Below are 12,007 nucleotides of genomic sequence, written 5' to 3' on the forward strand. Positions count from 1 at the left end.
GGGGATTGTTCGAGTTTGGACAACTGACGGTTCATCTTGTTGCTCAGATTAGGTAATTTTCTTTTTGTTTCTTTTCTTTTTCAAAAATAATTTCAAAAATCTCTCATCTGTTTTCGAAAAAAATAAAAATATTTTCAAAAATAAATTATTCTATGGCTTCAGAATTTTTAAGAATGAATTCTAGTGTTTCATGAAGCATGTTGAAGCCTGGCTGGCTGTAAAGCCATGTCTAAATTCATTTGGACTGAGGCTTGCAATTTGTTATCAAGAGAAATTTAGTTATTGCTCATCCACCTGCTGCTGATCCATGATCACCTGCTGAAGCTTGGCTGGCCATTGGCCATGTCTAGTGTTTTGGACTGGAGCTTTCTTTGAAAGCTTGGCTGGCTAGTGAGCCATGTCTAATTCCTGGACTGAAGCTTTAGACTAAGAATGCAAGATTCCTGGAATTCATATTAAAAATTTTGGAATCCTTATTTTTTCTTTTTCAATAAATTTTCGAAAAAAAAAAATCCAAAAAAAAAAATCAGAAAATCATAAAAATCAAAAATATTTTCTGTTTCTTGTTTGAGTCTTGAGTCATGTTATAAGTTTGGTGTCAATTGCATGTGCATCTTGCATTTTTTTCGAAAATTCATGCATTCATAGTGTTCTTCATGATCTTCAAGTTGTTCTTGGTAAGTCTTCTTGTTTGATCTTGATGATTTTTTGTTTTGTGTCTTTTCATGTTTATCATATGCATTTTTGAATTCTTAGTGCCTAGGCATTAAAGAATTCTAAGTTTGGTGTCTTGCATGTTTTCTTTGCATTAAAAAATTTTTCAAAAATATGTTCTTGATGTTCATCATGACATTCATAATGTTCTTGGTGTTCATCTTGACATTCATAGCATTCTTGCATGTATTCATTGTTTTGATCTAAAAATTTCATGCATTGCATCCTTTTAGTGTTTTTCTCTTGCATCATAAAAATTCAAAAATAAAAAAAATATCTTTCCCTTTTTCTCTCCTCAAATTCGAAAATTTGGATTGACTTTTTCAAAAATTTTTAAAATCAAATTGTTTCTTATGAGTCAAATCAAATTTTCAATTTGAAAATCTTATCTTTTTCAAAATCTTTTTCAAAAATCAAATCTTTTTCAAAATCCTTAGTTATTTTCGAAAATTCCAAAAATATTTTTCAAAAATCTTTTTCTTATTTTTATATCAAATTTTCGAAAATAACATAAACAATTAATGTTTTGATTCAAAAATTTCAAGTTTGTTACTTGCTTGTTAAGAAAGATTCAAACTTTAAGTTCTAGAATCATATCTTGTGATTTCTTGTGAATCAAGTCATTAATTGAGAATTTAAAAATCAAATCTTTTTCAAAACTAATTTCTATCATATCTTTTCAAAAATATCTTCTCATCTTATCTTTTTCAAAAATTTGATTTTCAAAATATCTTTTCTAACTTCCTAACTTCTTATCTTTTCAAAATTTGTTTCAACTAACTAACTAACTTTTTGTTTGTTTCTTAACTTTTTCAAAACTACCTAACTAACTCTCTCTCTCTAATTTTCGAAAATATCTTCCCTTTTTTCAAAAATTTCTTTTTAATTAACTAATTATTTTTATTTTTATTTTTGATTTCAAAAATTTTCGAAAAAAAAATACTAAACATTTTTCAAAAACTATTTTCAAAAATCACTAACTCTTTTTCAAAATAATTTTCGAAAATTTTCCCTCCCCCATGTTATTCTATTTATTTATTCATCTACTAACATCTCTTCCTCACATCATCACCAAATTCGAACCCCCTCCTCTATCTGTGTTCGAATTTCTTCTTCTTTTCTTCTACTAACAATAAGGAACCTCTTTACTGTGACATAGAGGATTCCTCTTCTTTTCTTGTTCTCTTCTCTTTCTTATGAGCAGGGACAGAGAAAAAGGCATTCTTGTTGAAGCTGATCCAGAACCTGAAAGGACTCTGAAAAGGAAACTAAGAGAAGCTAAATTACAACAATCCAGAGACAACTTGATTGAAAATTTTGAACAAGTAAAGGAAATGGCAGCCGAACCCAACAACAATGCAAGGAGAATGCTTGGTGACTTTACTGCACCTAATTCCAATTTACATGGAAGAAGCATCTCCATTCCTGCCATTGGAGCAAACAACTTTGAGCTGAAACCTCAGTTAGTTTCTCTGATGCAGCAGAACTGCAAGTTTCATGGACTTCCATCTGAAGATCCTTTTCAGTTCTTAACTGAATTCTTGCAGATATGTGATACTGTTAAGACTAATGGAGTAGATCCTGAAGTCTACAGGCTCATGCTTTTCCCTTTTGCTGTAAGAGACAGAGCTAGATTATGGTTGGATTCTCAACCCAAAGACAGCCTGAACTCTTGGGATAAGCTGGTCACGGCTTTCTTAGCCAAGTACTTTCCTCCTCAAAAGCTGAGCAAGCTTAGAGCTGATGTTCAAACCTTCAGACAGAAAGAAGGTGAATCTCTCTATGAAGCTTGGGAAAGATACAAACAGTTGACCAAAAAGTGTCCTTCTGACATGCTTTCAGAATGGACCATCCTGGATATATTCTATGATGGTTTATCTGAGCTATCAAAGATGTCACTGGACACTTCTGCAGGTGGATCCATTCACCTAAAGAAAACGCCTGCAGAAGCTCAAGAACTCATTGACATGGTTGCTAATAACCAGTTCATGTACACTTCTGAAAGGAATCCTGTGAATAATGGGACGCCTATGAAGAAGGGAGTTCTTGAAGTTGATACTCTGAATGCCATATTGGCTCAGAATAAAATATTGACTCAGCAAGTCAATATGATCTCTCAGAGTCTGCATGGAATGCAAGCTGCATCCAACAGTACTCAAGAGGCATCTTCTGAAGAAGAAGCCTATGATCCTGAGAACCCTGCAATAGCAGAGGTAAATTACTTAGGTGAACCTTATGGAAACACCTATAACTCAACATGGAGAAATCATCCAAATTTCTCATGGAAGGATCAAAAGCCCCAACAAGGCTTTAATAATGGTGGAAGAAACAGGTTTAGCAATAGCAAGCCTTTTCCATCATCAATTCAGCAACAGACAGAGAACTCTGAACAAAATGCTTCTAATTTAGCAAATCTAGTCTCTGATCTATCTAAGGCCACTGTAAGTTTCATGAATGAAACAAGGTCTTCCATTAGAAATCTGGAAGCACAAGTGGGCCAGCTGAGTAAAAGGATCACTGAAATCCCTCCTAGTACTCTCCCAAGCAATACAGAAGAGAATCCAAAAGGAGAGTGCAAGGCCATTGACATAAGCGCCATGGCCGAACCTGTGAGGAGAGGAGAGGACGTGAATCCCAAGGAGGAAGACCTCCTGGGACGTCCAGTGGTCAATAAGGAGCTTCCCTCTGAGGAACCAAAGGACTCTGGGGCTCATCTAGAGACCATAGAGATCCCATTGAACCTCCTTATGCCCTTCATGAGCTCTGATGAGTATTCCTCTTCTGAAGAGAATGAGGATGTTACTGAAGAGCAAACTGCCAAGTTTCTTGGTGCAATCATGAAGCTGAATGCCAAATTATTTGGCATTGATACTTGGGAAGTTGAACCTCCCTTGTTCATCAATGAACTGAGTGATCTGGATCAACTGACATTACCTCAGAAGAGACAGGATCCTGGAAAGTTCATAATACCCTGTACCATAGGCACTATGATCTTTAAAGCTCTGTGTGACCTTGGTTCAGGAATAAACCTCATGCCCCTCTCTGTAATAGAGAAACTGGGAATCTATGGGGTGCAAGCTGCTAAAATCTCATTAGAGATGGCAGACAGCTCAAGAAAACAGGTTTATGGACAAGTAGAGGACGTGTTAGTAAAGGTTGAGGGCCTTTACATCCCTGCTGATTTCATAGTCCTGGATACTGGAAAGGAAGAGGATGAATCCATCATCCTAGGAAGACCTTTCCTGGCCACAGCAAGAGCTGTGATTGATGTTGACAGAGGTGAAATAGTCCTTCAATGGAATGAGAACTCCCTTGTGTTTAAAACTCAAGGATCTCCCTCTGCAACCATGGAGAGGAAGCAGGAAAAGCTTCTCTCAAAGCAGAGTCAACCAGAGCCCCCACAGTCAAACTCTAAGTTTGGTGTTGGGGGGCCACAACCAAACTCTAAGTTTGATGTTGAACTCCCATATCCAAACTCTAAGTTCGGTGTTGGAGAGTCTCAACAAACCTCTGCACATCTGTGAGGCTCCATGAGAGCCCACTGTCAAGCTATTGACATTAAAGAAGCGCTTGTTGGGAGGCAACCCAATGTTTATCTAACTTTATTATTATTGTTTTTCATGTTTTCTTAGGTTCATGATCATGTGGAGTCACAAAATAAATATAAAAATTGAAAACAGAATCAAAAACAGTAGAAGAAAAATCACACCCTGGAGGAGCATCTGTCTGGCGTTCAGCGCCAGAACAGAGCATGGTTCTGGCGCTGAACGCCTAAAATGGCAGCTTCTGGGCGCTGAACGCCAGAACAGGCATGGTTCTGGCGTTCAACGCCAGAAATGGCACACAAATGGGCGTTGAACGCCCAAAATGGCCACCAACCTGGCGCTGAACGCCCAGAGTTGGATACAAAGGCATTTTTACATGCCTAATGGGTGCAGGGATGTAAATCCTTGAACACCTCAGGATCTGTGGACCCCATAGGATCCACTCAGGATCTGTGGACCCCACAGGATCCCCACCTACCTCCACTCACTTCTTCTCACCACTCTCTTTCACACAACCCCATAAACACTCTTCCCTAAAAATCCCTCACCAATCACCTCAATCTCTCTTCCCCACTAAAAACCTTCACCACTCACATCCATCCACTCTTCCCCATAAACCTACCTCATAAACTCCACCTACCTTCAAAATTCAAAACCAATTTCCCACCCAAACCCACCCATATGGCCGAACCATAACCCCCTCCCTTCCCTATATAAAGCCCTCCATTCTTCATCAAATTCACACAACACACCCCTCTACACTCCTCTTAGCCGAAACCACATCTCCCTCTCCCTCTCCATATTTCTTCTTCTTCTTCTTCTATTCTTTTGTTTATTGCTCGAGGGCGAGCAATATTCTAAGTTTGGTGTGGTAAAAGCATAGCTTTTTTGTTTTTCCATTACCATTGATGGCACCTAAGACCGGAGAATCCTCTAGAAGAGGGAAAGGGAAGATAAAAGCTTCCACATCCGAGTCATGGGAGATGGAAAGGTTCATCTCCAAAGCCCATCAAGACCACTTCTATGATGTTGTGGCCAAGAAGAAGGTGATCCCTGAGGTCCCTTTTAAACTCAAAAGAAATGAGTATCCGGAGATCCGACATGAAATTCAAAGAAGAGGTTGGGAAGTTCTAACAAATCCCATCCAACAAGTCGGCATCCTAATGGTTCAAGAGTTCTATGCCAATGCATGGATCACCAAGAACCATGATCAAAGTAAGAATCCGGATCCAAAGAACTATGTTACAATGGTTCGGGGGAAATACTTAGATTTTAGTCCGGAGAATGTGAGGTTGGCGTTCAACTTGCCATACATGGAAGAAAACGCACGCCCCTACACAAGGAGAGTCAACTTTGATCAAAGGTTGGACCAAGTCCTTATGGACATATGTGTAGAAGGAGCTCAATGGAAGATTGACTCCAAAGGTAAGCCGGTTCAACTAAGAAGATTGGACCTCAAGCCTATTGCTAGAGGATGGTTGGAGTTTATTCAATGCTCAATCATTCCCACTAGCAACCGGTCTGAAGTTACTATAGACCGGGCCATCATGATCCATAGCATCATGATTGGAGAAGAGGTGGAAGTTCATGAGATTATACCTCAAGAACTCTACAAGGTGGCTGACAAGTCCTCCACCATGGCAAGGTTAGCCTTTCCTCACCTCATTTGCCACCTATGCAATTCAGCTGGGATTGACATAGAGGGAGATATCCTCATTAAAGAGGAAAAGCCCATCACTAAGAAAAAGATGGAGCAAGCAAGAGAGCCCAGTCATGGAGCTCAAGAGGCGCAAGAAGTTCATCACCATGAGATTCCGGAAATGCCTCAAATGCACTTTCCTCCACAAAACTATTGGGAGCACATCAACACCTCCCTAGAAGAATTGAGTTCCAATATGGGACAACTAAGGGTGGAACATCAAGAGCACTCCATCATGCTTCATGAAATAAGAGAAGATCAAAAAGCAATGAGGGAGGAGCAACAAAGACAAGGAAGCGACATAGAAGAGCTCAAGGACATCATTGATTCCTCAAGAAGGAAACGCCACCATCACTAAGGTGGATTCATTCCTTGTTCTTGCTTTCTCTGTTTTTCGTTTTCTATGTTATGTGCTTATCTATGTTTGTGCCTTCATTACATGATCATTAGTAGTTAGTAACTTTGTCTTAAAGATATGAATGTCCTATGAATCCATCACCTCTCTTAAATGAAAAATGTTTTAATTCAAAAGAACAAGAAGTACATGAGTTTCGAATTTATCCTTGAACTTAGCCTAATTATATTGATGTGGTGACAATGCTTCTTGTTTTCTGAATGTATGCTTGAACAGTGCATATGTCTTTTGAAGTTGTTGTTTAAGAATGTTAAATATGTTGGCTCTTGAAAGAATGATGACTAGGAGACATGTTATTTGATAATCTGAAAAATCATAAAAATGATTCTTGAAGCAAGAAAAAGCAGCAAAGAACAAAGCTTGCAGAAAAAAAAAATAGGGCGAAAAAAAAAATAGAAAGAAAAAGAAAAAGCAAGCAGAAAAAGCCAATAACCCTTAAAACCAAAAGGCAAGGGCAAATAAAAAGGATCCCAAGGTTTTGAGCATCAGTGGATAGGAGGGCCTAAAGGAATAAAATCCTGGTCTAAGCGGCTAAACCAAGCTGTCCCTAACCATGTGCTTGTGGCGTGTAGGTGTCAAGTGAAAACTTGAGACTGAGCGGTTAAAGTCAAGGTCCAAAGCAAAAACAAAGAGTGTGCTTAAGAACCCTGGACACCTCTAATTGGGGACTTTAGCAAAGCTGAGTCACAATCTGAAAAGGTTCACCCAATTATGTGTCTGTGGCATTTATGTATCCGGTGGTAATACTGGAAAACAAAGTGCTTAGGGCCACGGCCAAGACTCATAAAGAAGTTGTGTTCAAGAATCATCATACTGAACTAGGAGAGTCAATAACACTATTCGAAATCTGAAGTTCCTATAGATGCCAATCATTCTAAACTTCAATGGATAAAGTGAGATGCCAAAACTATTCAAGAGGCAAAAAGCTATAAGTCCCGCTCATATGATTGAAACTATGTTTCATTGATAGTTTGGAATTTATAGTATATTCTCTTCTTTTTATCCTATTTGATTTTCAGTTGCTTGGAGACAAGCAACAATTTAAGTTTGGTGTTGTGATGAGCGGATGATTTATACGCTTTTTGGCATTGCTTTTAGTATGTTTTTAGTAGAATCTAGCTACTTTTAGGGATGTTTTCATTAGTTTTTATGATAAATTCACATTTCTGGACTTTACTATGAGTTTGTGTGTTTTTCTGTGATTTCAGGTATTTTCTGGCTGAAATTGAGGGACTTGAGCAGAAATCAGATTCAGAGGTTGAAGAAGGACTGCTGATGCTGTTGGATTCTGACCTCCCTGCACTCAAAGTGGATTTTCTGGAGCTACAGAACTCGAAATGGCGCGCTTCCAATTGCGTTGGAAAGTAGACATCCAGGGCTTTCCAGAAATATATAATAGTTCATACTTTGGCTAAGAATTGACGACGTAAATTGGCGTTCAACGCCAGCCTTCTGCCCAAATCTGGCGTCCAGCGCCAGAAAAGGATCCAAAACCAGAGTTGAACGCCCAAACTGGCACAGAAACTGGCGTTCAACTCCACAAATGGCCTCTGCACGTGCAACACTCAGGCTTAGCCCAAACACACACCAAGTGGGCCCCGGAAGTGGATTTATGCATCAATTACTTACTCATGTAAACCCTAGTAGCTAGTTTATTATAAATAGGACCTCTTACTATTGTATGAGGCATCTTTTGATCATCTTAGGATCTTAGGATCATCTTTGAACGCATTGTTCTAAGATCAAGGGGGCTGGCCATCTCGGCCATGCCTGGACCTTCACTTATGTATTTTCAACGGTAGAGTTTCTACACTCCATAGATTAAGGCGTGGAGCTCTGCTGTTCCTCAAAGATTAATGCAAAGTACTACTGTTTTCTATTCAATTCTTCTTATTTCGCTTCTAAGATATCCATTCGCACCCAAGAACGTGATGAAGGTGATGATTATGTGTGACGCTCATCATCCTTCTCCCTTATGAACGCGTGCCTGACAAACACTTCTGTTCTACATGAATTAAGCTAGAATGAATATCTCTTAGATCTCCTAACCAGAATCTTCGTGGCGTAAGCTAGAATGATGGCGGCATTCAAGAGAATCCGGAAAGTCTAAACCTTGTCTGTGGTATTCCGAGTAGGATTCAATGATTGAATGACTGTGACGAGCTCCTAACTCGCGATTGCAGGGCGTTAGTGACAGACGCAAAAGGATAGTAAATCCTATTCCAGCATGATCGAGAACCGACAGATGAATAGCCGTGCCGTGACAGGGTGCGTGAGCATATTATTCACTGAGAGGATAAGATGAAGCCATTGGCAAGGGTGATGCCTCCAGACGATTAGCCGTGCCGTGACAGGGCATTGGATCATTTTCCCGAGAGATGACCGAAAGTAGCCATTGACAGTGGTGATGTATCACATAAAGCCAGCCATGGAAAGGAGTAAGACTGATTGGATGAAGATAGCAGGAAAGCAGAGGTTCAGAGGAACGAAAAGCATCTCCATTCGCTTATCTGAAATTCCTACCAATGATTTACATAAGTATCTCTATCCCTATTTTATTATATAATATTCGAAAACATCATTATCACTTTATATCTGCCTGACTGAGATTTACAAGGTGACCATAGCTTGCTTCATACCAACAATCTCCGTGGGATTCGACCCTTACTCACGTAAGGTATTACTTGGACGACCCAGTGCACTTGCTGGTTAGTTGTATCAAAGTTGTGACAATTATGTATTGAGATCAGCGCACCAAGTTGCTCACGTTGCCAGGAATTGTTTGAGCCTGGACATCACAATTTCGTGCACCAGTACCTTTTTTGGTCCACCAGTATTTTTTTGCAATCCTCTTTCGGAATTGTTATTCTTTTGTGTCTCTCTTTTGCTCCTGATACGAGCCATAGCTACTTCTTATTTTTTAAACACCTGTTCACAAGCAACTGTTATATATACTCAAATAACCCACTTAAATTAATCATTAACATACCAATATGTTTATCAATAGCATAGATACGCTAACAACTTTGCTTAGTTCAATATAAAAATCATGACTATTTACTATGTGTCCATGATTGTCATTATTACTTCACTATAAAAAATTAATTAATATTAACTGAAAAAAAAATTGACTCCATAACATTATTTTTATTTATAATTTATTAGATATAATGACACTTCAAACCTGCTCTTTTGCATACAAACAAATTTAAATAGCTGTATTTTTTTTCAAAATCTAATGTATAGAATTGAGAAGAACACAATCTAGGTGTATGATGAATATATAAGGCACAAATCATTAATTATTAAACTTATGATAGGGAGTTTTAAATTTCCTTGACAAAATCTAAGTCATCTGTCCTAGCTAGTACTTAAAATAAATCTCAAATTCAAGTTTAAATGTTTTAAAATTAAAGCTAAGTAAGGTATAATAATACAAGGGTTAAAGTTAATAAAAAATAAAAAATGAATAAAAAATAATAAAAAGTAGGAACAAAAGTAGAGTAATTGACATCATGTAAATTATTATAGAGAGTAAATAAACTTTATTTTATTTCAGAGCGTGTAATTATATATTTTGACTATATATATAAAACTAAAAGTAATTTGTGTTATTTAATTTGAATGGTCCCAAATTTCACAACTCATACTTTCATATAGGAAAATGAACAATGTTATACGTTCCATTTATAAGTACTGTATTTTTTTTTGTATATTTCTTTTTATATTAATTTTTTGTAATTTTTGGGTAAAGAATGGATTGAGGTGCAGAAATGTTTGTTGAGAATTATAAGTTAGGAAAAGTGATTGAACTTGGAGAGTTTTGGTAAGGTTAGAATTTTTCAACATTTACCAACCGGTCATAAAGTTGCTATCAAGATCCTTAACCGTCACAAGATCAACCAAATCAAAATGAAACTAACTAATCAAAATTCAGTGAATTAATTTATTTAACTACATACCATTACTTAAATAGTCATATATGTATGTATGTTCAGTTTTTTAACAATCACTAATAAAGATAAAGCATTTCACACTAAAAAATTTCATACAAAATTCCAACTCAACATTTTATAAAGTTAAAAACATCTCTATTGAACCGTATCTAGAAGGATTTTTTTCCTTCACATGAATAAAAAAAATAATTTGCCAATAACTTTAAGTACTCCTAATGTACTTCCACCATAGTTAACTACCATAATTAGTCAACTACTAAAAAATACATAATCTAAGTGATACACATGATAAAAAAAAAATCCTTTTTTGATGCCTTTCCTTCATCTCCAGCCTAAAATGCTATCTTTGCAAGTTTTTTCCTTTTCCCAAATCCATCAAAGTGAGATAAAGAACAAAAATTTCATCGTTAACATCGACTCCAATCACATGCAACAATTGATAATGGAGCCCCAATATGCCAATTAATCGAAACACAATTAATAGAAAGATAAAACTATATAACATACCTATAAGAGTTGGAGACAAGGCTATGAGATGCTCGGCTTTTCTAGTGGAGACTTTTAAAATATGGAGGCAACTTGAACGAAATGGCTTCTTCATATTTGTCACATTATTAATTACTTGAAAGAAAGCACAACACCAAGTATGAAAAATAGCAACTCAAACCACATAACATATAAAAAATCAGGGAACCATAACACAACAGAAAATTAATGTCTACTTATCACGGTTTGACTTAGCCTGGGTCTTATCGGCTGATTTTGATGCTTAATCACAATTCACCCAAACAAGTTCATAGCATTTTTTTTTCAATTGTTTAAAAAAATATATATTCATAGAAAATGGGGAATTGAAATATTGATATAAAGTCTTTTAATAAATAGATTGTCATATTAGATAACATCCATGAAGGACACACCAAATTCCATTGAATAATGAGAGGGAAATAAGAATGATTATCATATGAAAGTATTAATAATGAGCAAAGAGAGAAGTCACACTAAGACAAACACAACGAAGACAGTGTTCAAAAGCATGATCATGTAACATTTCAAAGGGCCGCAATAGTTTGAAAAAATGATTCAATGAGTTTCAATATACAGAAAAAGCTTTCAGATAATCAAAGTCCAAAGCCCAAGAAGAGAAACCGAGCAAGAGAGAAAAGGATTTTACTTACCGTAGAAAAACGCCAGTGAATGCGAATATGGTGAAGATGAGAGTGTGAAAGTGAAAACTGGGATTTGTGTTGTGCGAGAATCGTGCAGAAGAAAAATGGATCAGAGGACGAAACGCGTAACGGCGTGTTATTGCAGAACAGAGGCGCCGGAAAACAACAAAAAACACCCCTTTTCTGCTACCTTCCCTTCATCTCTACTCCCAAAACGTGATCTTTCTCCAGCTATTCCCTTTTCTCTTTTTCCAAACCCATCAACACGAGATAAAAATCAAAACTTTCATCCTTAACATCAACTCCAACCACATGCAACAACAGATAATGTACTCTCAACATGCCAATTAACGAAAAAATGAAACTAAATAACATACCTATATGAATCGAATACAGTGCTATGGAATGCTCAGATGACGAAACTGCTGGTTTTCTCCTCTCTGCATCTTTTTTTTTTCTGGTTCCTGCGGTTATGGAAGGAATGAAATGGGAGATAAAAATTTTGATCT

The 12,007-nt window shown here is 37.0% G+C and overlaps 1 non-coding gene across 1 annotated transcript; it reads right to left on the bottom strand.

Moving 5' to 3' along the window:
• Window positions 1-2,444: 2,444 nt before the first annotated feature.
• Window positions 2,445-2,552, bottom strand: LOC148572208 (small nucleolar RNA R71). Its single transcript, XR_015908814.1, has one exon. It is a non-coding gene; the product is annotated as a small nucleolar RNA R71 (small nucleolar RNA).
• Window positions 2,553-12,007: the final 9,455 nt, after the last annotated feature.

This window comes from Arachis ipaensis, chromosome B3, assembly GCF_059453495.1.
Source record: "Arachis ipaensis isolate K30076 ecotype BB chromosome B3, ASM5945349v1, whole genome shotgun sequence".
NCBI lineage: Eukaryota > Viridiplantae > Streptophyta > Magnoliopsida > Fabales > Fabaceae > Arachis > Arachis ipaensis.